This window comes from Sphaerodactylus townsendi, linkage group LG05 (assembly GCF_021028975.2).
Source record: "Sphaerodactylus townsendi isolate TG3544 linkage group LG05, MPM_Stown_v2.3, whole genome shotgun sequence".
In the NCBI taxonomy this organism is placed as follows: Eukaryota; Metazoa; Chordata; class Lepidosauria; order Squamata; family Sphaerodactylidae; genus Sphaerodactylus; species Sphaerodactylus townsendi.
The window spans coordinates 9,280,068-9,286,067 of NC_059429.1; positions in this window are offsets into that span (position 1 = coordinate 9,280,068).

Genomic DNA, 6,000 nt, shown 5'->3' on the forward strand with positions numbered 1-6,000 from the left:
GGGGTGGGGGGGGGGGGGGGTGGGGGGGGGGGGGGGTGGGGGGGGGGGGGGGTGGGGGGGGGGGGGGGTGGGGGGGGGGGGGGGTGGGGGGGGGGGGGGGTGGGGGGGGGGGGGGGTGGGGGGGGGGGGGGGTGGGGGGGGGGGGGGGTGGGGGGGGGGGGGGGTGGGGGGGGGGGGGGGTGGGGGGGGGGGGGGGTGGGGGGGGGGGGGGGTGGGGGGGGGGGGGGGTGGGGGGGGGGGGGGGTGGGGGGGGGGGGGGGTGGGGGGGGGGGGGGGTGGGGGGGGGGGGGGGTGGGGGGGGGGGGGGGTGGGGGGGGGGGGGGGTGGGGGGGGGGGGGGGTGGGGGGGGGGGGGGGTGGGGGGGGGGGGGGGTGGGGGGGGGGGGGGGTGGGGGGGGGGGGGGGTGGGGGGGGGGGGGGGTGGGGGGGGGGGGGGGTGGGGGGGGGGGGGGGTGGGGGGGGGGGGGGGTGGGGGGGGGGGGGGGTGGGGGGGGGGGGGGGTGGGGGGGGGGGGGGGTGGGGGGGGGGGGGGGTGGGGGGGGGGGGGGGTGGGGGGGGGGGGGGGTGGGGGGGGGGGGGGGTGGGGGGGGGGGGGGGTGGGGGGGGGGGGGGGTGGGGGGGGGGGGGGGTGGGGGGGGGGGGGGGTGGGGGGGGGGGGGGGTGGGGGGGGGGGGGGGTGGGGGGGGGGGGGGGTGGGGGGGGGGGGGGGTGGGGGGGGGGGGGGGTGGGGGGGGGGGGGGGTGGGGGGGGGGGGGGGTGGGGGGGGGGGGGGGTGGGGGGGGGGGGGGGTGGGGGGGGGGGGGGGTGGGGGGGGGGGGGGGTGGGGGGGGGGGGGGGTGGGGGGGGGGGGGGGTGGGGGGGGGGGGGGGTGGGGGGGGGGGGGGGTGGGGGGGGGGGGGGGTGGGGGGGGGGGGGGGTGGGGGGGGGGGGGGGTGGGGGGGGGGGGGGGTGGGGGGGGGGGGGGGTGGGGGGGGGGGGGGGTGGGGGGGGGGGGGGGTGGGGGGGGGGGGGGGTGGGGGGGGGGGGGGGTGGGGGGGGGGGGGGGTGGGGGGGGGGGGGGGTGGGGGGGGGGGGGGGTGGGGGGGGGGGGGGGTGGGGGGGGGGGGGGGTGGGGGGGGGGGGGGGTGGGGGGGGGGGGGGGTGGGGGGGGGGGGGGGTGGGGGGGGGGGGGGGTGGGGGGGGGGGGGGGTGGGGGGGGGGGGGGGTGGGGGGGGGGGGGGGTGGGGGGGGGGGGGGGTGGGGGGGGGGGGGGGTGGGGGGGGGGGGGGGTGGGGGGGGGGGGGGGTGGGGGGGGGGGGGGGTGGGGGGGGGGGGGGGTGGGGGGGGGGGGGGGTGGGGGGGGGGGGGGGTGGGGGGGGGGGGGGGTGGGGGGGGGGGGGGGTGGGGGGGGGGGGGGGTGGGGGGGGGGGGGGGTGGGGGGGGGGGGGGGTGGGGGGGGGGGGGGGTGGGGGGGGGGGGGGGTGGGGGGGGGGGGGGGTGGGGGGGGGGGGGGGTGGGGGGGGGGGGGGGTGGGGGGGGGGGGGGGTGGGGGGGGGGGGGGGTGGGGGGGGGGGGGGGTGGGGGGGGGGGGGGGTGGGGGGGGGGGGGGGTGGGGGGGGGGGGGGGTGGGGGGGGGGGGGGGTGGGGGGGGGGGGGGGTGGGGGGGGGGGGGGGTGGGGGGGGGGGGGGGTGGGGGGGGGGGGGGGTGGGGGGGGGGGGGGGTGGGGGGGGGGGGGGGTGGGGGGGGGGGGGGGTGGGGGGGGGGGGGGGTGGGGGGGGGGGGGGGTGGGGGGGGGGGGGGGTGGGGGGGGGGGGGGGTGGGGGGGGGGGGGGGTGGGGGGGGGGGGGGGTGGGGGGGGGGGGGGGTGGGGGGGGGGGGGGGTGGGGGGGGGGGGGGGTGGGGGGGGGGGGGGGTGGGGGGGGGGGGGGGTGGGGGGGGGGGGGGGTGGGGGGGGGGGGGGGTGGGGGGGGGGGGGGGTGGGGGGGGGGGGGGGTGGGGGGGGGGGGGGGTGGGGGGGGGGGGGGGTGGGGGGGGGGGGGGGTGGGGGGGGGGGGGGGTGGGGGGGGGGGGGGGTGGGGGGGGGGGGGGGTGGGGGGGGGGGGGGGTGGGGGGGGGGGGGGGTGGGGGGGGGGGGGGGTGGGGGGGGGGGGGGGTGGGGGGGGGGGGGGGTGGGGGGGGGGGGGGGTGGGGGGGGGGGGGGGTGGGGGGGGGGGGGGGTGGGGGGGGGGGGGGGTGGGGGGGGGGGGGGGTGGGGGGGGGGGGGGGTGGGGGGGGGGGGGGGTGGGGGGGGGGGGGGGTGGGGGGGGGGGGGGGTGGGGGGGGGGGGGGGTGGGGGGGGGGGGGGGTGGGGGGGGGGGGGGGTGGGGGGGGGGGGGGGTGGGGGGGGGGGGGGGTGGGGGGGGGGGGGGGTGGGGGGGGGGGGGGGTGGGGGGGGGGGGGGGTGGGGGGGGGGGGGGGTGGGGGGGGGGGGGGGTGGGGGGGGGGGGGGGTGGGGGGGGGGGGGGGTGGGGGGGGGGGGGGGTGGGGGGGGGGGGGGGTGGGGGGGGGGGGGGGTGGGGGGGGGGGGGGGTGGGGGGGGGGGGGGGTGGGGGGGGGGGGGGGTGGGGGGGGGGGGGGGTGGGGGGGGGGGGGGGTGGGGGGGGGGGGGGGTGGGGGGGGGGGGGGGTGGGGGGGGGGGGGGGTGGGGGGGGGGGGGGGTGGGGGGGGGGGGGGGTGGGGGGGGGGGGGGGTGGGGGGGGGGGGGGGTGGGGGGGGGGGGGGGTGGGGGGGGGGGGGGGTGGGGGGGGGGGGGGGTGGGGGGGGGGGGGGGTGGGGGGGGGGGGGGGTGGGGGGGGGGGGGGGTGGGGGGGGGGGGGGGTGGGGGGGGGGGGGGGTGGGGGGGGGGGGGGGTGGGGGGGGGGGGGGGTGGGGGGGGGGGGGGGTGGGGGGGGGGGGGGGTGGGGGGGGGGGGGGGTGGGGGGGGGGGGGGGTGGGGGGGGGGGGGGGTGGGGGGGGGGGGGGGTGGGGGGGGGGGGGGGTGGGGGGGGGGGGGGGTGGGGGGGGGGGGGGGTGGGGGGGGGGGGGGGTGGGGGGGGGGGGGGGTGGGGGGGGGGGGGGGTGGGGGGGGGGGGGGGTGGGGGGGGGGGGGGGTGGGGGGGGGGGGGGGTGGGGGGGGGGGGGGGTGGGGGGGGGGGGGGGTGGGGGGGGGGGGGGGTGGGGGGGGGGGGGGGTGGGGGGGGGGGGGGGTGGGGGGGGGGGGGGGTGGGGGGGGGGGGGGGTGGGGGGGGGGGGGGGTGGGGGGGGGGGGGGGTGGGGGGGGGGGGGGGTGGGGGGGGGGGGGGGTGGGGGGGGGGGGGGGTGGGGGGGGGGGGGGGTGGGGGGGGGGGGGGGTGGGGGGGGGGGGGGGTGGGGGGGGGGGGGGGTGGGGGGGGGGGGGGGTGGGGGGGGGGGGGGGTGGGGGGGGGGGGGGGTGGGGGGGGGGGGGGGTGGGGGGGGGGGGGGGTGGGGGGGGGGGGGGGTGGGGGGGGGGGGGGGTGGGGGGGGGGGGGGGTGGGGGGGGGGGGGGGTGGGGGGGGGGGGGGGTGGGGGGGGGGGGGGGTGGGGGGGGGGGGGGGTGGGGGGGGGGGGGGGTGGGGGGGGGGGGGGGTGGGGGGGGGGGGGGGTGGGGGGGGGGGGGGGTGGGGGGGGGGGGGGGTGGGGGGGGGGGGGGGTGGGGGGGGGGGGGGGTGGGGGGGGGGGGGGGTGGGGGGGGGGGGGGGTGGGGGGGGGGGGGGGTGGGGGGGGGGGGGGGTGGGGGGGGGGGGGGGTGGGGGGGGGGGGGGGTGGGGGGGGGGGGGGGTGGGGGGGGGGGGGGGTGGGGGGGGGGGGGGGTGGGGGGGGGGGGGGGTGGGGGGGGGGGGGGGTGGGGGGGGGGGGGGGTGGGGGGGGGGGGGGGTGGGGGGGGGGGGGGGTGGGGGGGGGGGGGGGTGGGGGGGGGGGGGGGTGGGGGGGGGGGGGGGTGGGGGGGGGGGGGGGTGGGGGGGGGGGGGGGTGGGGGGGGGGGGGGGTGGGGGGGGGGGGGGGTGGGGGGGGGGGGGGGTGGGGGGGGGGGGGGGTGGGGGGGGGGGGGGGTGGGGGGGGGGGGGGGTGGGGGGGGGGGGGGGTGGGGGGGGGGGGGGGTGGGGGGGGGGGGGGGTGGGGGGGGGGGGGGGTGGGGGGGGGGGGGGGTGGGGGGGGGGGGGGGTGGGGGGGGGGGGGGGTGGGGGGGGGGGGGGGTGGGGGGGGGGGGGGGTGGGGGGGGGGGGGGGTGGGGGGGGGGGGGGGTGGGGGGGGGGGGGGGTGGGGGGGGGGGGGGGTGGGGGGGGGGGGGGGTGGGGGGGGGGGGGGGTGGGGGGGGGGGGGGGTGGGGGGGGGGGGGGGTGGGGGGGGGGGGGGGTGGGGGGGGGGGGGGGTGGGGGGGGGGGGGGGTGGGGGGGGGGGGGGGTGGGGGGGGGGGGGGGTGGGGGGGGGGGGGGGTGGGGGGGGGGGGGGGTGGGGGGGGGGGGGGGTGGGGGGGGGGGGGGGTGGGGGGGGGGGGGGGTGGGGGGGGGGGGGGGTGGGGGGGGGGGGGGGTGGGGGGGGGGGGGGGTGGGGGGGGGGGGGGGTGGGGGGGGGGGGGGGTGGGGGGGGGGGGGGGTGGGGGGGGGGGGGGGTGGGGGGGGGGGGGGGTGGGGGGGGGGGGGGGTGGGGGGGGGGGGGGGTGGGGGGGGGGGGGGGTGGGGGGGGGGGGGGGTGGGGGGGGGGGGGGGTGGGGGGGGGGGGGGGTGGGGGGGGGGGGGGGTGGGGGGGGGGGGGGGTGGGGGGGGGGGGGGGTGGGGGGGGGGGGGGGTGGGGGGGGGGGGGGGTGGGGGGGGGGGGGGGTGGGGGGGGGGGGGGGTGGGGGGGGGGGGGGGTGGGGGGGGGGGGGGGTGGGGGGGGGGGGGGGTGGGGGGGGGGGGGGGTGGGGGGGGGGGGGGGTGGGGGGGGGGGGGGGTGGGGGGGGGGGGGGGTGGGGGGGGGGGGGGGTGGGGGGGGGGGGGGGTGGGGGGGGGGGGGGGTGGGGGGGGGGGGGGGTGGGGGGGGGGGGGGGTGGGGGGGGGGGGGGGTGGGGGGGGGGGGGGGTGGGGGGGGGGGGGGGTGGGGGGGGGGGGGGGTGGGGGGGGGGGGGGGTGGGGGGGGGGGGGGGTGGGGGGGGGGGGGGGTGGGGGGGGGGGGGGGTGGGGGGGGGGGGGGGTGGGGGGGGGGGGGGGTGGGGGGGGGGGGGGGTGGGGGGGGGGGGGGGTGGGGGGGGGGGGGGGTGGGGGGGGGGGGGGGTGGGGGGGGGGGGGGGTGGGGGGGGGGGGGGGTGGGGGGGGGGGGGGGTGGGGGGGGGGGGGGGTGGGGGGGGGGGGGGGTGGGGGGGGGGGGGGGTGGGGGGGGGGGGGGGTGGGGGGGGGGGGGGGTGGGGGGGGGGGGGGGTGGGGGGGGGGGGGGGTGGGGGGGGGGGGGGGTGGGGGGGGGGGGGGGTGGGGGGGGGGGGGGGTGGGGGGGGGGGGGGGTGGGGGGGGGGGGGGGTGGGGGGGGGGGGGGGTGGGGGGGGGGGGGGGTGGGGGGGGGGGGGGGTGGGGGGGGGGGGGGGTGGGGGGGGGGGGGGGTGGGGGGGGGGGGGGGTGGGGGGGGGGGGGGGTGGGGGGGGGGGGGGGTGGGGGGGGGGGGGGGTGGGGGGGGGGGGGGGTGGGGGGGGGGGGGGGTGGGGGGGGGGGGGGGTGGGGGGGGGGGGGGGTGGGGGGGGGGGGGGGTGGGGGGGGGGGGGGGTGGGGGGGGGGGGGGGTGGGGGGGGGGGGGGGTGGGGGGGGGGGGGGGTGGGGGGGGGGGGGGGTGGGGGGGGGGGGGGGTGGGGGGGGGGGGGGGTGGGGGGGGGGGGGGGTGGGGGGGGGGGGGGGTGGGGGGGGGGGGGGGTGGGGGGGGGGGGGGGTGGGGGGGGGGGGGGGTGGGGGGGGGGGGGGGTGGGGGGGGGGGGGGGTGGGGGGGGGGGGGGGTGGGGGGGGGGGGGGGTGGGGGGGGGGG